The 27,451-nt window shown below is 47.1% G+C and overlaps 1 pseudogene across 1 annotated transcript; it reads right to left on the bottom strand.

The window, feature by feature from the left end:
• LOC149358984 (MFS-type transporter SLC18B1-like) lies at positions 1-27,451 on the bottom strand (annotated as a pseudogene). The gene is made up of 13 exons (XR_016288256.1): positions 27,202-27,451; positions 24,243-24,338; positions 23,321-23,394; positions 22,344-22,491; positions 19,953-20,021; positions 13,216-13,318; positions 12,117-12,265; positions 11,361-11,459; positions 9,031-9,119; positions 8,158-8,253; positions 7,998-8,072; positions 7,367-7,460; positions 1-179 (listed from the first exon to the last, which is right to left on the bottom strand). The product of XR_016288256.1 is annotated as an MFS-type transporter SLC18B1-like (transcript).

Genomic DNA, 27,451 nt, shown 5'->3' with positions numbered 1-27,451 from the left:
TCGCAGCAACGGATAATGCCATGCATTTCTTCCGGATGTTCTTCCGTACAGTTGAACTGCGGTCGTGAAGGCCATCGGCATATCTGTATGGTTGCCCCAGAGCTCCTCTCATGTCAAGCAACCGGATTTTTCTTGTTTCTGCACACTGCATCCATCCATAGCCAGAAAGTGAACGGAAGCTGCAAGAGGACAGAACACACGCTGTGCAATACTGTCAAGTCTTCTATGCACATAAACCACGCAACCTTCGTCTAAACGTCCTTCTATTCATAACAACGTATACGTCAATCGTATTTAATAATAAACACAAGCCTGCGTCTCCTTTTTTTGCCCTACAGAATTGGATTGGGGTTGCCTATAACTATCTGACTTTTTAAAAATGATGCACAGTGTCGTCGGAAGTACTGTTCGCAACTCCAGAGTAACGCGCGCTATAGTTATCTTTTACTCGTGCGCGGTAAAATGCCATCTCTGTTCTTTATTTGTCGTGATGCCTTCAGGTGAAGAGCAAAAAACGAAAAAACGGACGTCGTCGATGTGTTGTTGCGTTCCATTTTGTGTGTATTCTCGCTGGAAAAACCGCACATTGGCATTTTGGCGTTTCCCGAGGCAATAAAATGACGCGCCCCGGAGTACGTTATCGATCAAAAACTTCAGTCCTAAAAAAAAGTGACCGGGACCATGGTTGTTTCTTCGAGTGATTTCACTTGGGACCAGTTCTTTCTTCATGGTAATCAACTTCGAATCACTGATTTAATGTGCCATGATAGTACTGTGTCGTTGTTTAGTGTTCTTGGTGCGCTGTCAGTGACTTGTCCTGCAGCTTTCGATGGTGTCTCCAGATGTTTTCACGTTGCTATAATTGATGCGTACCTCAGGAAGTAACACTTCAGTGAGCTCTAGAGGCTGGAAGTGCCTCGTTGGGGATGATCTCACGCCAAAGCGACGATGTGTGCAGAACTGGGGCAACGTAATAAATGCCAAGTAGCTGATGAGCCGAATGGAGGGACTGACGTAAACAGCGTATCATTGGGTTGCATTGCCAGACTTCCTCTTTGCCTTGTCTCCTGGGGCTGTCCAAGACCCCTCAATTCCAACCCCGCTTGCTTACTTCCCTTTAAATCCGCTCTTGTTTGGCGCCTACAAGAAGAAGTTGCAAACTGCCCAGTCATAATGTTCCGATCCTATCTGGCCTTCTCAAGCTCACTGAACTCACACAAGACGCGACTGTCGGTAACCGCTAGCGAATGAGTGTGCGAAGGCAGAGGTCTGCGTAAATTAGTACGACTCGATAAGCAATCGTTCACCTTACTTCGCTTAATCGTGCATAGCTGGCTGTTCTAAAAAAAAAAAAAAAACTTTATGAGGACAGCTTATTCAGCAGAAAAGTGTGCCGGGCGCGGTGCCGGGCACACATGAAGGCGACAAGGCTGCTGTTTACGGAACTGCAGCTTTAAAGTGAATCAAACGCATTTCGTTGATTCTCATGGAATCATTCCATGCTTGTCTAATGAGGCAACCATAGACGTCTGCACCAATGAAGCGGTTGAGAAAACTCGAAAGGAAACATTTACCTATGCGGAGTGAGTTTAGTTAAAGCCGCACAGCGACTCGTCTGTAGCAGTGAATAACCACGGCACAGAGGTTTTTGCACCTCTATAAAAGGCTGGTAGTGCTTATACAAGGTCGCCCCAGCACTTCGGGCTTTCTGAACATCCATTTAATTTTGAGAGAAATCTAGTGCGGCTCACATTGCAATTCGGACGCTTCTATGCACAGGGTGACGGTTTCCGTGCTGTCGTCGGTGCGGTTCTTGGATCCGATTAGGAGGAGGCGGTTGGCTACTATAATCAGCTGGTCTTCGACTAGTCATTCGATTCTACAACCTAGAAATCGAAGCACGGCACCACACGGAACTCCCGCTGTTGACCAGGATGGGACAGCCACTTTCGTTTGTATTATACAACGTTGCCAGACACGCAACTTTTCGTGCGATTACTTATCCACAAAAGAACAAATCAAATGTGTTCCCAAGCAGCGCAACATATCCAGAGTACAATATATTGCCACGCGCCTAACGCGCCGCGCGGCCTCCGCGCTGAATCGAAGACGACGACGAAGCGGCGGTGGACTCTCGCGGCGCGCTTGTTCTGTTTGGTGTCGTGGAAGCTGGCTCTATAATTAAAAGAAGGCTCCCGCTCCCAGTCTTGGGTTCTTGCCGACGCCTACCTTCGCGGCTCCTCTGGTCGTGACACTGGTGGAGGTGCGACCGATGCTCCCTACTCCTGAGGACGACTCGACGCGCCCGCCTCTTGTGACCACCCCCGTCCATCGTGCCAGCCGGAGGATCCGAGGCCTGTCCCCCGAGGCCCTCCCTGTTGTCAGCGCGCCTTCAACTACCATTCCACTCATGGCAACGCCACTGCCCGCCCTGCCTACAACCGTCCCTGCAGCCAGCCCCACCTATCTCACCCTTCAGACTCCACGCACGCCTAAGCCCTTTCACGGTGACCTGTTTGAAGATGCCGAAGACTGGTTGGCTCAGTACGAACGGGTCGCGACCTTTAACTGCTGGGACGACGCTACAAAGCTGCGTAACGTGTACTTCAGCCTTGAAGACTCCGCACGAACGTGGTTCGAAAACCATGAGACTACTTTCTCTACGTGGCCGGACTTTCGACGTCAGCTCCTGAGTACGTACGCCAACAGCGACCGCCGGGAGAGCGCAGAGCGTACACTGTCCTCTCGAATTCAGCTTCCCAATGAGGGTGTTGCCATGTACGTCGAGGATGTGACGCGTCTTTGCCATCGCGCCGATCCGGCCATGCCTGAAGAAAAAAAAGCTGCGGCACCTGATGCGCGGCGTAAAAGACCAGCTCTTTTCCGGCCTCGTGCGGAACCCGCCCAACACCGTCGCGCAGTTTCTGGCCGACGCCGTGCACATGGAGAAATTGCTGCAGCAGAGATCCAATCAGTACGACCGGCAACTTCGTCAAACTTCGACGAAACTTCGAGGTCAGTGCGTTGGTCGATACGGGCGCAGATTACTCTATCCTTAGCGGACGGCTTGCGACGGCCCTGAAAAAAGTGACGACACCCTGGTGCGGCCCCGACATACGCACGGCAGGCGGACATCTTGTCGCACCACTCGGCATGTGTGCGGCCCGGGTTACGGTTCGAGGCTGCACATTCGTTGCCACTTTTCTCGTTCTCCGCGAATGTTCTCGCGATGTCATCCTTGGCATCGACTTTCTTCGCGAGCACGGTGCTATCATAGACCTGCCGAACCGCTTGGTGACGTTTTCTACCGCAATGGCCACAGAAGAACCTGCGCACCAGGGTTCTCGGTCCGCCCTGCGAGTCGCCGACGATAGCGTTACGGTGCCACCACGTGCCAGCATTCTTGCTAGAGTTACCTGCGACGAGCCACATAGGGGACTCCGGGTTGTCGAGCCTAATGTCTCCCTCGTGCTCACTAAGGGGGTTGCGGTGGCACGGGGCCTTGGATCCCTTCATGACGGTTGTACAGAGGTCCTTGTCACCAACTTCTGCAAAGAGCATCGACATCTGTTCCGTGGCACAGCCATCGCTTACGTCGACCATGTTCAGGAAGTGGCCGAATGCTTTGCTTGTGCGGAGGACACACCTGAAGCTGACGCCGAAGCGGTCACCAGCGTAGACATAAATCCTGGCCTTCCACCCACTGAAAAGAGGCAAATCAAGGACCTCTTGCGGGAGTTTGGTGCGTGTTTCACGTCGTCGTCTAAAGTGCGCCAGACGTCGATAGTTAAACACCGCATTATCACGCATGAAGGAGCCCGCCCCATCCATCAGCAGCCCTATCGTGTGTCCCCTCGTGAGCGAGATGCTATTCAAACACAGGTCGAAGAGATGCTCACAGACGGCGTCATCCAACCGTCAAGCAGTCCGTGGTCGTCTCCTGTCGTCCTCGTGAAAAAGAAAGACGGGACACTACGGTTCTGCGTCGACTACAGGAAGCTGAACAGTGTGACCAAGAAAGACGTGTACCCGCTCCCGCGTATTGACGACTCCCTCGACCGACTTCGTCAAGCCAAGTACTTCTCTTCGGTCGACCTCAGAAGTGGTTATTGGCAGATAGAAGTTGATGAGAGGGACCGTGAGAAAACCGCCTTCATTACACCGGACGGGCTGTATGAATTTCGCGTCCTCCCTTTCGGGCTCTGCTGTGCTCCTGCCACGTTCCAAAGAATGATGGACACCGTTCTCACCGGTTTGAAGTGGCAGACCTGTCTTGTTTATCTTGACGATGTCATCATTTTTTCCGCAACGTTCACGGAACATCTGCACCGCCTCAGGACTGTCCTCAATGCCGTTCGATCCGCCAACCTCTCCCTCAAACCAGAAAAATGCCACTTTGGGTTCACCGAATTGAAGTTCCTCGGGCACGTCATTAGTGCTGACGGAATCCGCGCTGACCCAGAGAAGCTTGCTGCCGTTGCTGCCTTTCCGGTCCCCTCCCACAAAAAAGCAGTCCGACGTTTTCTGGGCCTGCGCTCCTATTATCGCCGCTTCATTAGAAACTTCGCCCAACTCGCCAGCCCTCTGACGCTCCTAACCCGTGATGACACGTCATTTTCCTGGGGCAACGAACAACAGACTGCCTTCGACGAGTTACGACGCCTACTGCAATCACCGCCCATCCTGGCACATTTCGACGAAGATGCCGACACGGAGGTGCACACGGATGCGAGCAACGTCGGTCTTGGCGTTGTTCTAGTTCAGCGGCAAAACGGTGTTGACAAAGTAATTGCCTACGCCAGCCGCGCACTGTCGCGTGCTGAGTTGAACTACTCTACCACGGAAAAAGAATGTTTAGCGGTAGTCTGGGCCGCCGCCAAGTTCCGCCCATACCTCTATGGCAGACCGTTTTGTATCGTCACCGACCACCACTCGCTGTGCTGGCTGAAAAATTTAAAGGACCCTTGCGGCCGCCTAGCACGTTGGGCATTACGCCTGCAGGAATTCGATTTCACCGTCACCGACAAGTCAGGCCGGAAACACACCGACGCTGATACCTTGTCACGCGCTCCCGTCGAACCTCCTCCGCAAGACACCACCGACGATGATAGCTTGCTTGGAGCGGTCAGCACATCTGAGCTCGTTTCCAGACAGCGTGCCGACACTGAGCTCCGTCTGATCTTCGAACATCTTGAAGGTGGTTGCCCTGAAATACCACGATACCTAGCTCGTGGACTATCGTCGTTCTGCCTGCGGAGAGGGGTGCTTTATAAAAAGAACTCTACTTCAAGTCCGACAACTTACCTGCTCGTCATACCGTCTGATCTGCGGGATGAAGTCCTCCTTGCCTGCCATGATGAACCGACTTCCGGCCACCTTGGAGTTACCCGCACCCTATCCCGAATCCGGCAGAACTATTACTGGCCCAACCTAACTTCAAGTGTCAAACATTATGTCCGGACATGCCGGCAATGCCAGCGGCGAAAAAAACCCGCGCTCAAGCCTCCTGGACTGCTTCAGTGCATCGAGCCGCCACAAATACCATTCGACAAAGTCGGCATGGACCTTCTGGGGCCATTTCCTCTCTCGTCTACCGGCCACAAGTGGATCGTAGTCGCCACAGACTACTTGACCCGCTACGCTGAAACGAAGGCCCTTGCGCGAGGTACTGCCGCCGAAGTTGCCCACTTCTTTATGCACGACATCGTGCTTAGACACGGCGCCTCATCGGCCATCATTACTGACCGAGGCAAGGCGTTTACAGCCCGACTACTACGTGACATCTTAGCGCTTAGCCATACTGCTCATCGACCAACAACAGCGTATCATCCCCAAACCAATGGTCTAACGGAACGGCTCAACAAAACATTGGCGGACATGATCTCGATGTACGTCGACGTTGAACACAAAACCTGGGATGAGGTCTTGCCTTACGTCACCTTCGCATATAATACCGCGACGCAGGAAACCACCCAGTTCACCCCGTTTCGTCTCGTGTATGGAAGAGAGGTCCGCATGATGCTAGACGCCATGCTGCCGTACGGCGACGCAGAGCTTCCCCCTGAAGCTGGCCACTTCGTGGAGCAAGCAGAGCAGGCCCGTCAGCTGGCCCGCTTGCACATCAAGGACCAGCAATCCGCCGATGCCCGACACTATAACCTTCGGCACAGGGACGTGCACTACGAGCCCGGCGACCACGTGTGGGTGTGGACACCCGTGCGCCGCAAGGGATTGTGCGAAAAGTTTATAAATAGGTACTTTGGCCCGTACAGAGTCCTGCGCCGCCTGAACAGCGTCAACTACGAAGTTGTACCCCATGGAACTGTGATCGTCGGCCCTCAGCGTCAACGGCCTGAAATTGTGCATGTAGTGCGCTTAAAGCCGTACTTTTCGCGTGACTGACCGCTGCGTTCACGCTGTGTTTCTTCCCTTTTTCCCCTTACCCCACGTGTGACCTTGACTCTCGCCGCATTTCATTTAGCGCACGTTGTATAGTTCACCTCACCCCTATTCTTCTTGTTTTTGCTCCTCCTCCTCTCACTGTACATACCCCATTCCACATCGAGACGATGTTTGCTTTCGCGGGGGGGAATAATGCCACGCGCCTAACGCGCCGCGCGGCCTCCGCGCTGAATCGAAGACGACGACGAAGCGGCGGTGGACTCTCGCGGCGCGCTTGTTCTGTTTGGTGTCGTGGAAGCTGGCTCTATAATTAAAAGAAGGCTCCCGCTCCCAGTCTTGGGTTCTTGCCGACGCCTACCTTCGCGGCTCCTCTGGTCGTGACAATATCAACGAATATCGGCAATTTCCAATCTTCTAAAAGAAAGAAGTGGCAACAAAGGCGAAGGAAAATGTAAACGCTTAATAAGCATTCATGGTTTGAAATTTTCTTGTATAAACACGTTACATTTGTCTTTAAAATGGTATCATTCTCAAAATGTGCCTAAATATGACCGGGACACCATAGTCTGATATTTTCGGCATCTGAGTCTATTTTATTGTAGTCATGCCAGTTTGGCAGCGGGTGTATTATCTTTCCCTTAATCACTAAGGCATGACGCGGGAAGAAATACGCATTAGAAAAGAGATGCATATATAGGGAAGCGGAAAAAGGGGTGTTGCCGTTTCTCAATGCAACCATAATCATGCTTCGCCATCACGCCGTGTGCGCTGCCCTATGATCTTTCCCCTGTTGAATTCAAGCATATAAGGCGGGAGTAGTTTTGAAATAAAAAAAAAAAATTCTTAATTCACACTCTAGGGAGGGGAGAGTTGAGCAGCGAGGAGACGACAAGGATGCGTTGCATTTTCTGTTCTTTCCCTAGTCCCTTAGACACTTCATCACCAGTGTTAAATTTAAACTTACCCATGAGAGCAGAATCGCGAACATGACCATGGTTCCGTTCCTAAATCCGACCGCTTCAACAATGTAACCAGCGACCGGTGGCGTGATAATTGCACTAAAATAAAAAGAAAAAAAAACGTGAGCAAAAGCTATGTTTCCAGTTATATACACTGAGTTGGTCTGTAGACGCCATTTATTCGCACAGATCTGTAGCAAGCCTCAATCAGGAGCCTTTGACAGTGGATTATAACTTATAAGTAGTAATACGCAAATTGCAACCCAAAACTAAGTACAATTGTATTTGCATCTAGCGGGAGTGAATTAGTGAATTATATGCGGAATAGTAAACTTGAAAACAAGAAATTAGAGCTTAGCGGTGTACAATAAACCGAGCGCCGAGAGACTGGCGTTAAACACTACGGTCTAGCGACCAACGATTGCAGTGAAGCTTGACTGCTCCTCTATCTTCGCTGCACTCCTTACTTCCGTTTTTTAATGCCATGCTATCCCAGAAATTGTATGGCGGGATGTAATCTAATTGGTTACGTATTTGTGGCTTTGTTTTTCTACGCAAAGCTCGGGTTAGCTTCTGGTAGTTTGATTCTGTCAAGGATAGTTCGTTCTGGTCATTTTAATATCTGCATGTACTCACCCGATCATTTGGAACAGGAATATGCAGCTCGAAACGAATGCGCTTGTGTTTATTGTTGCTGGATAACCACATTCCCTACGGCAAGAATATAATACATTTCAGACTTTTTTTTTTATCTTCAAAAACGTAGTTTGGGCGACGCATAGTGGAATTCACTTACAGTGCGACGTTGTAGGCGTTGTAATACGGACATGTAAACAGTACAGCGCAAGAGAAACCGACGCATACCTGAGACAAATAAATGAGCCAAAGAGCTCTGAAACAGGACAAAACAACGAAAATTACTTAAAATACGTTTATTTGCATGTAGCTCTGAATATCTTTTGCCTTATCTTTATCCTTTCCATCAAGTATTAGTTCTATTTATTTTCCTTTATACTGCCAATCAAGGACGTCCTGATTATAGGGTGTTGAATGCTTTGTAATCATTATTTCTGGAACTTGCCAAGTGCGATGCAACAGCTGCGTTTTAACTCACTCACTCACTCACTCACTCACTCACTCACTCACTCACTCACTCACTCACTCACTCACTCACTCACTCACTCACTCACTCACTCACTCACTCACTCACTCACTCACTCACTCACTCACTCACTCACTCACTCACTCACTCACACACTCACTCACTCACTCACTCACTCACTCACTCACTCACTCACTCACTCACTCACTCACTCACTCACTCACTCACTCACTCACTCACTCACTCACTCACTCAATCACTCACTCTTATCTGACATTCTCAGAAACACACACGCACACAGTTCCCTCTGAGTTTACTCCGTTTAGCTGGAACCATCAGATTACAAAAAATACACTTACGGTACAGAAAGCTCTTATAACCGAAGAACTCATAAATTTCTCACAAAAACTGCAATTATTTTATTAAGATCTCGTTCACGGAAGTCAAAGTAGTATTCATGCTTTTCTTGTGATTATGTAGATAATAAACCGCGGTAAACGCCACTCGCGCTGTTGGGCGCCCGGAGCCCATTGCACACGGATTTATTTTGTCTTTGCTAGTACTCACGGTTCATATGGAAGGAATGGAGCCGGGCCAACGACAAAGAACGAAATGGCAGCCAGGCAAGCACCGACAAATTCGAAGAGTGCGTCTTGCTAAAGAAAATGAAAACCGAGCGCGCAGGTAAGTTTCCGCAATTGACTGTTTTTTTTCCTGAAATAACTTTTGTATTTTTACGCAGGGGATAAAATCAAAGGTGTAAACTGTTACGCGTACGCAATGTCCGAAAATCACAGGTGTAATAAATGAAAGACTGTCCTTCACAGTTAGGCCAACGTTAACACATTATTAACACTACATCGTTGGGTCTCACCACTAGAAGTAAGGCGACCACTCAGAAAAAAAAAATCGACGTCGTGTAACAAAACTTTTGAATATAATACAGTCCAGCCCATTTATGACGGCCGCTGATGTAACAAACGTCCACTTATTACAAATGAGTGCGCTGCTGCCATTGAAATATGCATTGGGGCAGTTAGAATTTTTCTGGGAATCAACGAACAACTTTGGCGGCGCCATTCGGCTATAACAAACAATAGACGCCGTGTTGAGAAACTCGCGCCAGAAGTTTGAAAACTCACGCTTCACAGCTTAGTGCGGATACTGAAGAGTGTTTCTCAGGCCCCACGACAGGGTGCAAAGACACTTTGCGTAGTCGTGGGTTAACTAACCGCAGAGATTTTCTAAGTTTAAATGCATTGCTGACCCAGCTAGGCACATGGTATGCGTCACCTGCACCGTCGCCTTAGTTATTCTACCCTGTGCAGGCAGAGCCAAATTGCAGACAGTGCAGCTAATACATTTTTTGCGCACGTGCGCTGAGCTAATTTCGTCGCTGCATGAGCCCAGGGTCGATAAACGACGTTGCTGACACACAGTTTTCAGACGCATGTAGATTTGCGGCAACGCGTCTTGATGCATAGTTGAGCGGATGTTGCCTGAGGTGAGTACGTTCGCCTTAGAGAGCCTATAAAGCGCCGTGATGGGGTCTGCTTAACAGAAATACACTTCGATGGCGCAGTTTTAAGGAATAAGCGGCACTTTTTTCTGACTTTGTATTTTTCACTGTAATGCAAGCAATCCGCTTACTGCGAGCATCTGATACAACGAATGTAATCCGCGTGGCCCTCTAGTTCGTTAAGGTGGACTCGATTGTTTATATTGTTACGCGGCGGCCAGCCGAAGAATGAGACGTGGTGAACCATGGCTATGAGATGATTTAATGGCCGCTGGCCTAGCGCGGGCGCTCCGTCGCGCGCCACTGCCAGCTTCGTCTTCGTCACACTACCCGGGGCCTCCGAGCGATCGTCCCGGTCGGTGACGAACAGACGGCGAAATGGCGATGGTCTTGAGTGAAGGATCGAACAATATGTAGAAGATGGTGCAGTGCTGGCCGCCACGATGAGAAAGATGAGAGAATGAGTCCCGGTCCACGAAGCATCCAGGCCGTAGGGTGCCAGGAGCTGTCGGCCGAGGTCTCTGGACGCACCGAACGGCAGAGGCAGGGGGACGGTGTCTTCACGTTTGGGTCTTTGGTCAGTGGAGTCTTGGGTCGGTGGGGTCTTGGGTCGGTGGGGTCTTGGGTCGGTGGGGTCTTGGGTCCGTCGGGTCTTGGGTCCGTCGGGTCTTGGGTCGTCGTGTAGTGTGGTCCGGGCGGGGGACGGGGCTGGGGTGAGCGTCGAGGTCGGTTCAGGTCGGGCGGGCTGGGGCACGGCCGTGCGGCGCTGACCAGGTACTCACGGCCGACGTCCACGGCAGGCCCAGGACGCCGAAGCTCCGTGACCAGGATGGCGATGAAGGGACCCCAGCACCTCACACCAAATGTTACGCGGCGGCCAGCCGAAGAATGAGACGTGGTGAACCATGGCTATGAGATGATTTAATGGCCGCTGGCCTAGCGCGGGCGCTCCGTCGCGCGCCACTGCCAGCTTCGTCTTCGTCACAATATTGTAGACATAATTTTTCTTCAAGGGATGTCGAGAATGGAATAGCTTTCCGGCCGAGGTGGCAACAGTCGTAAACCCCAAATTTTCAAATCTGACATAGAGGAAGTACATTCAGGCGTCTAAACCATTGACCATTATCCAATCATGTATGATGTCTATTGCCATTTTCATTCCCGCCCTTCATGTAATATTCCCGCGCAGGGACCCTTGAAGAATAACCACTAAGATAAATAAAAAAAGATAGTCATATTCACCAGATTTCCTTCGTATTAAAGGATAGCATGATTTCCCAGCACACGAGCGCTAGTGAATCACGAAACTAAATTTGAGGACTAAAACCTAAGCGCGGACCGAAAAACCTGCTATTCAAACGCGCAAAGATCCACAAACCTTGAACTGACAGAAGACTCCAGCCACGATGGCGCCGACCGCGTAGGAAGCGAATGTGACCATGAAGATGGCTCCCACACCCGTACTGCTTAAGTTAAACTGGAAGAAGGAACGAGAAAAGATGTTCTAAACAACATAGGATTGTTAACAAGAGGTGAGTTTACAAAACGGTTTCATGCTATAGTACTCTTCTCTCATATTTTCATTCCAGCTCTTGTTGGACACATACACATCAGTGTTTGGTTTCCAGCTGTCTTAAGAATAATTTAAAGGTCAGAAAATGTGAAACTGCAAACGTTACAAACCATTTCAGTTATTATATTTACATGGTACAAAGGAAAAGAAAACAATGTGAACAGAAGGGTGAGGCCTCCGCCTTTGAAACTGAATACAAAGAGAAAGTACTTAAGAATTCGGCTTTCAGTTAGTATAAAGCTGTAGCATTAAAAAAATTTCATGCAGCAGTATAAAGTGACGCTTCTTCATGGATATATCACCCCTGTAGACAAAATAGCCAACGTGTCGAAGGCTTTTAGCCGTGGTCATTGGGGCAACAGCCTGGAAATGCCGTCATTTTGCTGTCGTTCCTTTTACCTATCTTGCACAATGGAAATCAGATTGTAACTTGAAATAATATGGCGTTTTTGTACACCACTAACAGATTAATTGCGTTAATATTATTATTTTTAATTCAGGTTCGAGTTGTACTCTTCTTAATAGTAAGCAGCAACAATATTTCGAAAGGCATATCTTCACCTGTCGGAGGTAGGGCTCTAATGTGGGTTCATTAAATCCGAACATGACGAAGGTGAGCGTCAGGCAGCCCATGTTGATCATGAATCGAGGGTTAATCAGCAGTCTGTAGTAGCTGAACGTCACTTTGGCGTCCTTTGATGAGACTGGTTCTGAAATTTCACCCGACATTGTAGACAGCGATATTTCACTAATATGGCAGATGAGTGAACATTGCTCATTTCGTAACGACTACAGTGCTACAGCTTCTGTGGCATAATTAAGGCAAAAAGTAGTAAGTCTACCTTCGTTCTTATTTGATCGCGTTTCAAGGTTAGAGCGGGTGCAACATTCCGCACCCATGGAAAAAAATAGACCTTTTTTTTTACTAGAGTACAGTCAGGTATGTAACAAGTTCATAGTTGAAACTGACGTACAGAAGAACAATTGTCATGCGACCATACTATGTGATCCAAAATATCCGCATCAGCAGTATTATTTCCCTTTTCTTTTTTTCTAATCGGCTTTTAACATTCACCTTTTTATTGTGTCTCTCAGAAATCGCGCACCTCTAGGGGCGCTATTGCTGTGTACCTCCTCCTTCCTTTTCCCGTAACATTCCTCAACTAGCTCCGACTTGAGCGCTCGTTCCCCTCGCTACCGCTAGAGGCACTACTCCAGTGCACATCCTTTCCCCCATGCACTCTTTCGCTCGGCAATCTGTCCCTACAGCCCTCCTGTCACAGTGCTACTGCAGCGATTAATATCTTGGTGTGCGGGCTAGTTGGTGAACCAAAGTGGAAAGCAGCAGCGTGAAGCAACAAGGACAAAAGAGAGACACGAGAACACAAGACAAGCGCTTGTTCTTTGTTATCGTGTCTCTCCTTCGTCCTTGTTGCTTCGTGCTGCCGCTTTCCACGACTGTTGCAGAGAGCCTACTGCTCTCTCTCTCTCTCTCTTTTTTCTTTTTGTCTCGCATTTCCCACTCTCACTCGCGGCGCCCTCCGCTCACACCAACTTTCATTCTCCACGGGCACAACAAAAAAATGTGTGGAAACGAGGGCCATGCTGCCAACGCAGTAACAATGGCTGTATATGAATTGTGACTAAGACAAGACCTCACCTGTCGTCCGCACTTGTGGAGCTGTTCCTTTTACTATGAAGTACGGCGCCATAGAGATGAACAGCGCGCAAAATACATAGTAAGGCAGGGGAAACGCCCATAGCTGGAACAATGTGTTAAAATTTTTAATATGAACGTGAACACCAACAAAAGGACTGATAAACTACTGTGTCATGCAAATGTGTACCAAGCAGCAACTCGGTCTCAACGTGTTTAGTTGTTTGCATGCAATAAGGAGTCATGCGATGCTTACTGAGAACAGATAAAATGGTTTGTATATACGCCAGAGTATCTGTTATTCATTACTACGGATGTACAGGCGTGAGTGAAAAAAATCACGCGAACTGGCTCAACTGCATGCCAGCGCTGTTTCCCGAGACAAGTATAGGGCGCCCTCTGTAATATGGTCTCTTGCTCGTCCGCGCACTTTCTTCAGGCAGGCATTTTTATACAGAAAAACGTTCAACCGCCATCGTTAGCATGAATTCTCCAGATTTTCTCAGCTCTGTACGTTTCAGTGCCGGCGACGGAACGCAAAAAAATTAGGGGGAACACTTAAGCTCAGCCTTAAGGGCATGGTGCGATAGTGTAATGGGTTAATTCCCATACTTGCTGAAGATCATTCGCTACTTTACATTCATAGATCCCTCGGAGTCCTCACACCACTCATGGCACAGTGGTGCAGCGGGTAATCGATGCGCCACTTCCCTGCGATAACAGTTGCTCCCGGAAGTGGACCTTGTGAGACCCAGGTTGCTATTCCCGAGTGAACAATTATTATCTTAACCGCCACATGCCACGGTGGGCAGTTTGCTCACTCTCCCGTGGACAGGTTGTGATAACGCCGCAAGGTAGTTTGCTCACTCTCCCGTGGACCGGTTGTGATAACGCCGCAAGGTAGTTTGCTCACTCTCCCGTGGAGAGGTTGTGATAACGCCGCAAGGTAGTTTGCTCACTCTCCCGTGGAGAGGTTGTGATAACGCCGCAAGGTAGTTTGCTCACTCTCCCGTGGACAGGTTGTGATAACGCCGCAAGGTAGTTTGCTCACTCTCCCGTGGACAGGTTGTGATAACGCCGCAAGGTAGTTTGCTCACTCTCCCGTGGACAGGTTGTGATAACGCCGCAAGGTAGTTTGCTCACTCTCCCGTGGACAGGTTGTGATAACGCCGCAAGGTAGTTTGCTCACTCTCCCGTGGAGAGGTTGTGATAACGCCGCAAGGTAGTTTGCTCACTCTCCCGTGGACAGGTTGTGATAACGCCGCAAGGTAGTTTGCTCACTCTCCCGTGGACAGGTTGTGATAACGCCGCAAGGTAGTTTGCTCACTCTCCCGTGGACAGGTTGTGATAACGCCGCAAGGTAGTTTGCTCACTCTCCCGTGGACAGGTTGTGATAACGCCGCAAGGTAGTTTGCTCACTCTCCCGTGGACAGGTTGTGATAACGCCGCAAGGTAGTTTGCTCACTCTCCCGTGGACAGGTTGTGATAACGCCGCAAGGTCGCGTCACCTAGGTGGCCCACCTGCCTCCTAGGTTGCTCTCCGGGGACCAACTGCCAGAGCCATGCCCCATGGTTTTTCGCTCACAACGACGACAGGGGATTTTCTGGTGAACTGGGCGTTTAACGCTGTCGCGTCGAAAGCGGTGACGAAAAGGTTACCCTAAGAACAAAGGCGATAGAAACTCGCTTCCGTGCTTTTGGTTATACTCTGTCGCACAGTTTTGTTGGCATTAACTTAGGGTGCTGGGCTTGCAGCCAGAAAACGAGCATAATCATCAACATCATCATCATCAGCCTGACTATGCCCACTGCAGGGCAAAGGCCTCTCACATGTCTCTCCAATTAACCCTGTCCTTCGCCAGGCGCGGCCACCATATTCCCGCAAATTTCTTAATCTCATCCGCCCACTTAATTTTCTGCCGCCCCCTGCTACGTTTGCCTTCTCTTGGAATTCACTTCGTTACCCTTAAGGACCAGCGGTTATCTTGCCTTCGCATTACATGCCCCGCCCAAGCCCACTTCTTCCTCTTGATTTCAACTAGGATATCATTAACGCGCGTTTGTTCTTTTACCCACTCCGTCCGCTTCCGATCTCTTAACGTTACACCTATCATTTTTCTTTCCATAGCTCGCTGCGTTCTCCTTAACTTAAGCTGAGCCCTCTTTGTTAGCCTCCACGTTTCTGCCCCATAGGTTAGTACCGGTAAGATACACCTGTTGTATACTTTTCTCTTAAGGGATATTGGTAAACTGCCATTTATGATCTGAGATAACCTGCTATATGCGCTCCACCCCGTTCTTATTCTCCTAGTTATTTCCCTCTCATGATCTTGATCAGCTGTCACTACCTGCCCTAAACAGACATATTCTCTTACTACTTCCAGCACCTGGCTACCAACTGCGAACTGGTGTTCCCTTGCAAGGCTGATGAACATTACTTTGGTTTTCTGCATGGTAATTTTTAGCCCCACTGTTCTGCTCTGCTTGTCTAATTCATTGATCATGCTTTGCAGTTCATGTCCTGAGTGACTTAGCAAGGCAATGTCATCAGCGAATCGCAAATTACTTAGGTATTCTCCATTAACTCTTATCCCCAACTGTTCCCATTTCAGGCCCCGGAATACCTCCTGTAAACAGGCAGTGAATAGCATTGGCGAGATCGTGTCTCCCTGCCTGACACCTTTCCTTATTGGAATTTTATTGCTGACTTTATGGAGAACTATGGTAGCTGTGCAATCGTTATAAATATCTTCCAATATTTTCACATAACACTCGTCTACACCCTGATTCCGCAATACCTGCATGACTGCTGAGGTTTCTACTGAGTCGAATGCTTTCTCGAAATCAATGAACGCTATATATAGGGGCTGGTTACATTCTGCGCATTTCTCTATCACCTGATTGATTGCGTGAATATGGTCCATTGTCGAGTATCCTTTACGGAAGCCTGCCTGGTCATTTGGTTGATTGAAGTCTAAGGTTGTCCTGACCCTATTAGCGATTACCTTAGTAAATACCTTGTAGGCAACAGACAGTAAGCTGATCGGTCAAGTCCTTGGCGTCTGCTTTCTTATGAATTAAGATAATGTTAGCGTTTTTCCAAGCTCTAGGTACGCTCGAGGTCACAAGTCATTGCGTGTATAGGGTGGCTAGTTTTTCGAGCACAATCTCTCCTGCATCCTTCAACACATCTGCTGTTATCTGATCCTCACCAGCTGCTTTCCCCCTCTGCATTGCTCCCAAGGCTTTCTTTACTTTCTCCTTCGTTACTGGAGGGATGTCCCATTGCTGTGTTCCACTGCCTCTCTCCGTAACATTCTGATTGAAATCGCTACTCTATGGATTTGTGTAAAATTCTTCGGCTACTTTAACGATTTTATCCATATTGCTAATGACATTGCTCTCTTTGACTCTTATCGCATGCATCTGGTTTTTACCTATGCCTAGTTTTCTCTTCGCTGCTTTTAGGCTACCTCCGCTCTTTAGAGCATACTCGATTTTCTCCATGTTAAACTTCCTGATGTCGGCTACCTTGCACTTATTAACTTCGACAGCTCTACTAGCTCTATTCTATGTATGGAGTTAGACGTCCTCATGCTTTGCCGTTTCTTAATCAGATCCTTAGTCTCCTGAGATAGCTTCCCGGTATCCTGTCGAACCATCCTACCGCCTACTTCTACGGCGCACTCCGTTATGATATCTGTGAGACGATTGTTCATTGTTTCAACATTACTGTCGTCATCTTCAGTTAAAGCGGAAAATCTGTTCTGCAGCAAAATCCTGAATTCCTCTACTTTCCCTCTTAATGCTAACTTGTTAATAGACTTCCGCTTCACTAATTTCCTGCGCTCCCTTTTCAAATCTAAGCTAATGCGAGACCTTGCCATTCTGTGGTCGCTACAACGGACCTTTCCGAGAAGTGAAACATGTTCGATTACTTTTGAGGGGTAGCCAGAGGGTTGAAGACGGGCACTAAGTTATGCCCGAGATCACAATTCTTCAAGTGACGAGTGAAACCCCACTGCTAACGGTGTAGGGCGCGAGGTGCTTGATACTTCGGACTCAGATTTTGCTGATACGAGCCACATTTAATTTCTATATCAAAACCAATAAACACTGAGACGAAGTACACAGAAAACATGTAACGTGGCTGGTGGGGGTGAAATGCATCACAGCTTTGTGCTTGATGCGCCTGCCGCCACTAGCCTGCGTTAACGATGCACACCTGTTGTGCTCACAGGTATCCTTGTGGTGGTGCGACGTTAGCGCTCTCATGAGCGGTTTGGGAGAACGGTTATATGGAGAGATAGCCAGATCACATCTCGAGGAATAGCAACATAATTTAAGGCAAGGCACCAGCGACTTTAAAGAAGGGAAAAGGAAGTAGCTAAAATTTCTGCAGGCGCAGCTGAAGGACTTGACAACGCGTGGAATGGTTTGTCACGTCACGTGACGCGGGCATATCTGCTCTATGCGCAGCCAAGTGCAGAATTTCCGCTAGAAAAAATGTGCCTGTAGCCACTCCTACCACTCCGCTAAAAGCCGCCACGCGGAAGTGTAGCTCTTTGGATATTGCATGTTACGTGCGTTATAGCTCGAAAGTGGCTTCACTAACAAGAACGAGCGTCGACTTTAAACTGGAAGCCCTTGCAAGGACAGGGCAGGACGGAAACGGATGGAGCGATGAGCCACCAAATGCGAAATAAATGTCAGTTTGTTTACGAATATATAGGGTGTGTCATGTAAGATTTTACACAACTTTTAAAAATAATCATTTCAGTTAGAACAGCGATTTTTTTTTGGCATAGCATTGCCAGCGGTGTAGTACATCAAAATACAACTAAGGTGTGCTAACTAGCAGACAGGATGACGTATATTTTATAATAAATAATAAAATAAAATCATGCAATATGCGCTATGATTGCCTAAGGCAAATCACATATCTGCTTGTTTTCCAAATAATTATCTGCTTTCGCAAGTGAACACTTACATATTTACTTATTTCACACCATTGATTTTTAAATGGTGGCGTGAGTACACAGCGCATGAGGGTACATGGATTCACGCTTGGGGGGCTTTTGAAACTCGAAATTTTTCTCAGTGCGGCATTGACTTGAATGGAGAAGATTGGCTATTTGGGCCAGCTGCTTCATTAGGAAAGGACAAAGCAGCGGAAAACTGAAGAAACACAAACACACCTGCTGAATTCCAGCATCTGAAAAGCTTTCGTCATCCACACAAGGAGAGAGACTGCGTGAGAACGCCTTCGATTGCGCTGTTAAAGAAGGAACTGCCTTATCTGAACGTTTATTTTCTTTATCACAGATATTTTGTCCAAAATATTTTGTTTTTTACTCCCTAGGGCCGCGTGGTGTCTTGTTGCTTCTCGACGGTATTTATTGCACACGCAAATAATACCGTTTTCATTTGGTAATAGTAAGCGCGTGCGTTTGTCCTCCTTCGGTCGTCTGTGTTCTTTGTGTTACTTTGCTTCTTCCAACTTTAATGACATTTGAAGTGAATCCCATTAATAAACTTCATGTAGCAGCATATGCTGGCAGTTGAGTTAATGTCTTTGGTTTCGATATCATTACAAACGACTGTAAGGGATCGGTAGTGTACGCGGGGTCATCGGAACGCGGCTGGGGGCGCTCAAAGCGAAGCGTCTCCTATTTGGAACGCGGCCGCTCGCGAACGCGCCAAGAAGTACAGGTGTCCACCCCGCCCCGCGGTACCGATTCGCGCACGTACTGGCACGAATGTGTGTGTTTGTTTTTATGTTTATTTAGTGGTAGAGAGGGTGGTTTTACCTTGTCGAAGCCGGAGGGCTGGCCATGCCCTTGAAGAACCAATCATGTTGAGAGCACAACATGATTGGAAGCAACGAAATGTGGGCCGGGCCTTTAGGGCTTTAAAACCGGGCCCCGGAGCTGGAAGCGGGGTTCTGGGCTAAGGTGAGATGCTATGCATCTTCAGCTACGCGGCGTAGGGGCCTCCCCTAGTGTTAGCCGGTTCCACCCTTTCTGTTGTTTGGTTTGTCCTTTTTGATGTTTTGTCTCTTTTTGCCGTTTGTCTCTAGTGCCTTAACTTGTATCTATTGTAAATTGCTGTACATAAACTGTACATAAGTATTCCCTTTATCCCTGACTCTACTCATCGTGAGAGCGTCTCTGACGGGGCACCTCTGGTGCAGAGATCAAGCTTCAGTCTTGCGAGTTAAACCAACCGTCTCTGGCGGGGCACCTCTGGTGCGAGGAAGATAAAGAACCTGTGAAACTTTACTTTCATTTGGTAATAGTAAGCGCGTGCGTTTGTCCTCCTTCGGTCGTCTGTGCTCTTTGTGTTACTTTGCTTCTTCCAACTTTAATGACATTTGAAGTGAATCCCATTAATAAACTTCATGTAGCAGCATATGCTGGCAGTTGAGTTAATGTCTTTGGTTTCGATATGATTACAAATGACCGTGAACGAGAGCATTTATTTATTTATTTATTTATTTATTTATTTATTTATTTATTTATTTATTTATTTATTTATTTATTTATTTATTTATTTATTTATTTATTTATTTATTTATTTATTTATTTATTTATTTATTTATTTATTTATTTAACAATACTGTCAACCCTCGTGTGAGGGTCCTTACAGAGAGAGTATAAGGTTTCCAAGAGGGTACTCTTGGAAACCTTGGCATTCAAAAAAAGTTCATTTAATCATAGAAGTGGATAAAAAATACTTACGTCAATGAGCGCACCACCAATTACAGAACCAAGCATGCTACCAATTCCAAACATGCAGTCCATTATCGCCTTTAAAGAAATCAGACGACATATTTAAGCAACTGAATGCCTGCTGAACGTTTAGCACAACATCAAACAACAAATAAATATCAAAACACAAGAAGTAATTAATATTCTTGCGAACTTTGTTCCCTCAAATATTTAAAATACCCCGATACTTTTTCTCTCTTTCACAGGCTCCGCCAGCCTTTACACGGTGATCGTAAACTAGGCACATTGACAAGGCTACCCTTCTGTAGTTAACAACAAGTCTAACCCTTTTGTCAAGCACGTACACAACATTTTGCGGCTACACACGGCAGGGTCATTAAAGTTGCAATTGTTGCTTGTTTGCTCCAATTAAGGTAGTGCATATGCTTCTACAAGCCATTTCTCCCTCATGAAGGAGACCACTACTTAAAAATTCGGCAATAATATTTGTGCGGTTGAACGTACAATTATTTTTAAGTAAAGTAGATGAGCACACTATTAGTTTTATAACTCTGTACATGCATATGCATTAATCGCTGAAAATTGTAACAGAGCTCATTTAGAGTCGTCATCATCGACCTAACTTCGTCTACCACAAGAGAAAGGTCTCTCCCATATCTTTTTAATTAACCATTTCCTGTGCCAGTTGCGACATCTTATTCCTGCAGAATTCTTAATCTCATCCGCCTACATGACCCTCTAACTATTCCTGCTACGTTTGCCCTCTCTTGAAATCCACTCTGTTGCTTTAAAGAACCATCGGATATCCTGCCTTTGCATTACACGTCCCGCTCATGCCTATTTCCTCTTCTCCATTTCGACTAGTATATCATTTAGATGCTTTTAATGCCACACCAACTCTGCTTTCTTCCTGTCTCTTAACGTTACACCTATCGTTTTGGTTTCCGCAGCTCGCTGTGCTGTTCTTAATTCAGTTCCAAGCCTTCACATCAGCTTTCAACTTTCTGCTCTGTAGGTAAGCTGGTATTCGTGATCAGAGAGTATCTGCCAAATGAACTCCACTCCACGCTTATTCTCCAAGATATTTCACTTCCGTGGTCTCCATCTACGGACTCTACCTCCCATAAGTGTAAGCATTCCCGTACCACTTCTAGTGCTTCTCTGTTTAAAGTAAACTGCTGCTTCGTCCCAAGACTTTTGAACGTTACGTTAGTTTTCCGCATATGAAATATTAAAGCTGCAGATCTGCTTTGCATATTCAGGTCTTCAATCATGCTTGAATTCGTTCCTTGAGTTACTTAGCTGGACATTGTTGTCAGCAGACTGGGGACTACTAAAACATTCTCCATTACCTTTTAACCTTTGCTGCTCCAAGTCCAACTTTGCGAGTACCTCCTGTAAACGCGTGTCTTATAGTTGAGTGCGGTTGAGGTATGTTTAGACAAAACAGCGTTTCTCTTTTGACGTTTTTTAGACTAAAGGATATTTGAGCGTTTGGCTTCGAAAGCAGTTGAGTATAAAAGTCTCAGGCTGCGCGCCCTAATGCACCTGTTTTGACAGAAAAGGTAGGAATGATTAATTTACTCGCAAGTGCATTCCGCTGCGCTCCCTGAGGTTTGCAATATGATGCAGACAGAGCTACGTGCTAGTTCAATTCAATTCAATGGAATTTATTTCGGATTCGTTTACAGAAAATACGAAAAACTTTTTGGACTCATAGCCAACGGCTATAGGTCCGTTCGTTAATTACGCACAGATAATAAAAGCACTGAAAACTAATGTATAAAAAGTATAACGTCACCCATACTACGTTCCTAATTGGCACAGTTGTATTTCATCCTGCAGCTTTTCGTCTAAGTACGCCAGTATACTCGTTTCACTACTTTCCGTAAATATTCCGTTTTATACTCTATCGCCTCCTAACGTCGATAATTGAAAGGCTTGCAGTTCTGCTCTCAATCTTAGCAATGGGCAACACCGGTGCGTGAACAACTTCTTTGTCGATATTGCGACAGCCCTTTTAGTAGTCGAAAAGTCGCAAAGCACATACAGTACATGTTAATTTATTGTGATCAGAAATGGGCTGTGTTACAACATCTGCAGAAGGAATGCCCCTACTGAATTTGAAAGATCTTGAACAGTAATAGTGACTTCTGTATTGCGTGCCTATATTATGTATGATACAGAGAGAAAGAACCCCAGGTGGTGGAAATTTCCGGAGCCCTCCACTACGGCGTCTCTCATAGCCTTAGTCGCTTTGGGACGTTAAACCCCATAAACCAACCAACCAAAATATGAAGGTACTTTAGCGTAGAGGGCAAGAAAGAACGCTGCCGATCTTTCTAGCTTCTATGCTGCTGATACAATTTCGGTTAAGTGGAATAGGCAGGGTAAGCTCACAATTATGACTCCCGTGTTGTGCAGGAATGCGGACGTGCATGTTCCATACAGAGTGACAAGGTACACTCCTTCAACAAAGCCGGAAAAAAACGCGGCCGCTATCGATCCACCTAGTAGTGTATCAGCAGTAGGGCACCAGTAGAGTGAGCTGAAAACAAAACGGAAATAAGGTTGCAGGGTCCCTAATTAAAGAATGACACAAAGCAGAGATTCACAGTGCTCTGCTCTCCAACACGCTTCGCGAAAGATGACCTGTGCGCGGCAGGCATTAGGGCTATTGAGCAGAAAGAAGAGGTGTTTCAAAATCAGGAAGTTGCAATAGATTTGATTTAAACATTACGCGCGAGAAGATGAAGATGAAGGCAAGGACACTGAGTAAAACAATAAATTTATGCGCCATATTTCTTTAAATATTGAACGTTAGGAAGCGCGGACACAACAGGTGCATAGACCTCTCGCTACATATTTACCTGTGCAGCGCTTGGATAGTCATAGTTGCATGCACTAATCAAATGCGAATATCATAAAACATGCTACTTCGTAACTGGCCTGAAACGGCTCTGATAACCGCGAGTTACATACTACCTACATCATCGGCACTGATTTGCCCAATTTTCACTTAACCTTGTTACAGGTAGGCGTCATTACGGAATCCTCAGTTGTCGTCGGCATATCAAGGGCTGAATCGTGTACTCTGTCCTCATGACAGGACGAGGTGGGATTGTTCACTCATGATCACACAGCCTGGGTAACGCCAGGGGAGATATTAGGATTGCCGGTGTCACTGGAAGGGACCCAGTCTCACGCTATTCTCATCTTCCGGCACTTTTGTGGTCACTCAGCGCATAAGTGTGCTTCCAGTTGTAGCTTGGGCAGCGCCGTACAGCATGAAATATGATGAGTGCATGACAGATAATAGTTGTCTCGAGAAAATTGAAACTTATTCAAAGTGAATAAACTCCGCCTGTGATACTCACGACACGCTTATGCAGGCCAGAAAGAACCCAATCTGTCCGAAAAAATACACAGTCTTCGCGGATGTCCATGCTATCTGCGTTATGTGAAAAAAAAAGGAAACTATTTAACATTTCTTCCGCGCTTACTAAAAGATGGCATTGGGAACACGCGAGGCTTTTCAGACATTCTTTCGTAGGCTGCATTCTGTAACTAAGTTTGCATGCAATAATTTTCTTGACTGCAATGCAGCACATATGCTTTCGTGGCAGCCTTGCCAAAAATTCCGGACAGCGCACTAGTTCACTGGTTTTGTTAGAAGTGCGAAAACACTCATATGCTAACATCGACAAAGAATCTTGTGTCAAGCATAGCACCAGGAATTAGGTTCCTGGTGCTATGCTGTGACGTCATGGCGAGTGTGGTTCCCCCTTTGCTTTTCCTGTTTTTTTTTCCGGATTTCACTCTTTCTGGTGTATATTTATACGTGGCACGTTTGGTAGAATAAACAGTTCGAAGTCAGCGCTCTTTGCTCTTGTGTCCTACCCCGTTCCTTCTTTCTATGTGCGCTGCCACTGAGGTCATGTTTAACCAGCTAGCCCAGCAAGCATCAATCTATAAAAATCACCCCAGCAAGCAGGCGAAGCACTTCTTCTTCCTCGTCACAAGCGAGATGGCGGAGCACTTCTTCTTCGTCCACTTCTAAGCTGTATCAATATTTAAGCGATGCTTGCGCGTTGCGTTCGTATCGCTTTGAAAATGGATGCTTCTTCTGAGGGTTCATGCACTAAAGACGCAATAGTACGGCCAGGAGCTCAAGCGAGTTGCAGCATTGGATAGCATGAGTCACTTTCTACGGCGACTAATTTTTTGCTCTGCTTACACAACAAGGCAGGTCGGTTCTGTAAAAACGGCGCAATAAAACAGAAAAACGGAAACCCATACCAGCCTTTCTGACATGATTGACCCGAGCACCATGGCAACTTTTACCGCTGAAAACGTGAAGCCATATTTCCAAGCTGGAATTTCCTTGGCTGCGGCCTAAAAAATAGCACAAAGAATGGATCAGGCAAGCACTGGTGACACTTACTTGTCATTCACTGCAAAAGTTTCCTTGTAGTTGTTAGTATATGCTCATTGAGCCTTTCAGTCGTTTTCAATCTTTTTCCGGGCAGAAAAAAAAAGACTAAATTTAGAGCCTATGCAAAGGAGTTGGTCTTTTAGGTTGTTATTTTTTTTTGTAAATTTAGCGGACGTTTTTCGATGTTTATTTCTGAACGCCGTTTTAGGTTTTTTCATCGAATATTATTTGCTATGGATTAACAAAGGGTCGTTTTCAGTGACATTTTAGGGTATTCCTGAGAGGCCAAACTAACTAGAAATTTATCTTGGCTTTTTTGTCACACTAAGGATTCAATTTACTACTAATTAACACGAAAATGATAGTTACTTGCTGACGAAGCACTTATAGCTGTGCTTGTAGAAGGAAATACTGTCGCTAATAAATCAAGTAACAAGTTAAATGCTGGACAGAGAGTGAGAAAAAACGTTGGTGCCCTGCTCCTATGTTCTTCGGGGCATTCATGGGAGGAAGTTGATTTCTAAACGATGGATTTTCATTGTATCATTGGATGGTTGCACAAGGCTGGATGATAGGGCAGGACATCGCCTTTTCAGGGCGTTCACGACGGCGGTGGAGCTGCCACGCTTAGCCTTCGCCGTAGCAGGAACACCGCTACACTTGCTGACGACGCTTTGCGACGAGGTGGAGCCTCCTTCTCTACAGATACGTGCAAAGTTGCAGAGCAATATCTCAGAACGCACAACATTCGTTAATTAGTCCAACGGTACACCCTCTGTTCACTTCACTGGCTTCAGCACATTGGTAATGTTAATTTACTTCTTGGACTGAGTGTAACCCCTTCGATAGCCAGCTAACTGTGGCGTGCATGTCAAAGGTATTGTCCTTTTTCGGTTAGAAACGAATTTCAGAATATAAATTCGGTGAAGTTCTATCGTATTTTTTTTTTTTTTTTGGTTTAAGCCCAGCAGTCGATCCCCCATCTATACTTTTTCCGCGAGTATAAGCACCAAAGTACGGAATTACTGCTCCCGTGAATAATGTGCAGAACGTGGTAGTTTTATTCGGGAAATATATCCTTTTCAGTGAACTTCAAGGGCACGATTTTTCCAAAAAGACATGTTTGTTTTAGTTATAGGCAATTTTGGGAACGGTGATTGTATCTCATTTCCCAAAGTGACGGAGTTTCCTAGCTCCTGCAGAGAAAAAGCGCTTTCAATAGTGATTTCGGCTGTAACTGAGGGAATTTTCGGTTAAGGCACGGAACATCACTGGAACGCAGCTTCGGGGTGGGACTGCACTTGCGGTTTGAGTAACAAAAATTTGCGGGAGTATCATGCCGCCGCGAAATGGTGGCACTGAAACGCTCAGACCTGCGAATAGTGAACTTACTGAAATCCGTTCGGTCATGTATTAGGGCTCTTCGATGCCAAGACTGCCTTCGATTGACTAAGGTACCTTCTACGTGGCAAGTTATGCCTGTTAGATATTTACCGTTTTTTTGTTAGCCCCTTCGTTGCAGTTGCTGCAGTTTCTTGCGGGTCGGATGTGCGCTGCGCGTGCTGCTCACCTGCACTTGCGGCATTTTCTGCACTGATTCACGCTAGAGCATGTTGACGGTGGCGGCATTTTTTAATGATATAATAGGCGGCACGTCGGTCTCGGCCCTTAGTTATCGACCGTTCGATTTGGAGTGGCTGTACCACCGGTGCTGTGTATTTCTTCTTTAGCATACCGTGTACCGTGTTGCTATTACCGGTACCGGTACCGGACCACCGGAAGTTCGCGAGCAGCCAATGCGCACGCGCAAATCGCCTTGACGGCGCCAGATGGCGTCAGGTGCATGTCAGCTGCGCGGCGCCGGCAGCATCGGGACCACAGCCAGTTTTACAGCGACAGTTGTTACGGGCACATCCAGGCTGTACAGGCAGAGCTAAAAGATAACAGTATTGCCATTTCGAGCTTGTGACGCTTCACACTTGATCGAAAGTATAGCTGGAGGCACGAACGTCCTATCGTGGCCCAAGCAACACAGACTGCGCATGTGCTTAGCGTAACTAAATAGGTATTACGAAAGACGTGATCTCAGTTTTACACTGAGGGACACCCTTACCCTTTCCTGAAGGAAAGAATAAGACTTCCAAAGTATTCGGGAACCTTTCACTGCGGCGCCTCTATCTGTCTTTCTTCTCTCGCTCTCTCCTCCATTCCTTTCCCTCACGGAGTGGTTGAGGTGTCCACCCTGGCTGCGCCCTTTTCTTTCCGTAAAATCAATTTCTCTTTAATTTCGAATAAGGAAGGAGTGAGAGGGGCAGAGGTAAAGAATAAACTGTGAAAATTTACGCTAGCTCTCGCTTATCGGAAACAATGGGACTCGGGTAGTCTACGAAGAAAGTTATTTCTCACGAAACATTCCTCATAATGTTGGATATCCATGTCAGATGACAGAAGTTTCAGTCGATGACTTTGCCAAATTCCGCGGCCTAAAAGCCCTAACACAATTCTCAACCCCCGCCTCCAAATGCTTTCCCGCTAACTTGATTCCCTGACATTAGTTCTGTTACACGCGCCTCACCAGCCTGGTAACCTTCAGCCAATCAGCATCCTGCAAGGCAGATGACTCACCCCGATTCTGGGCGTGTAAAGTCCGACCCTTCCGCGCCATATTCAGAGCGACAGGCAAATTTGAACCCGACGAGCTGACTACATTCCGACATTGCAGGGCTGACGTAAACGCCTTGTATGTTGTTTGAAGCTACTACGCGCATATAAAATGATGTCCGTCCGAAAGTGGGTCACTCTATATTAAGGAAGTGCACTCACCAAGGGCGGGAAGAAAGGCTGAAGCAGGGAGTGTCCGGCCGACATCCATATATGTGTGAACGTTAGGGGCAGAACCCATAGGTTACTTCTCAACCAGTGCCAAGACTCTTTCACCGAAAGCACCGAATCTCGGCGAAGCTCGCCACCCGAGACAGCGGCGCCGCCTTCCTTCGTCACCGAAGGCAGACCTCCTTTCAGCTTTACCGGGCTGCCCGGTTTCCAATGCAGTCTCCGCTTGAGAGAATGCCAT

Source organism: Amblyomma mixtum, chromosome 2 (assembly GCF_055824585.1).
Source record: "Amblyomma mixtum isolate Tamu chromosome 2, ASM5582458v1, whole genome shotgun sequence".
NCBI classification, from domain to species: Eukaryota; Metazoa; Arthropoda; class Arachnida; order Ixodida; family Ixodidae; genus Amblyomma; species Amblyomma mixtum.
Note: the sequence above shows the minus strand (reverse complement) of the source record. Positions and strands in the feature narration are given on the sequence as shown.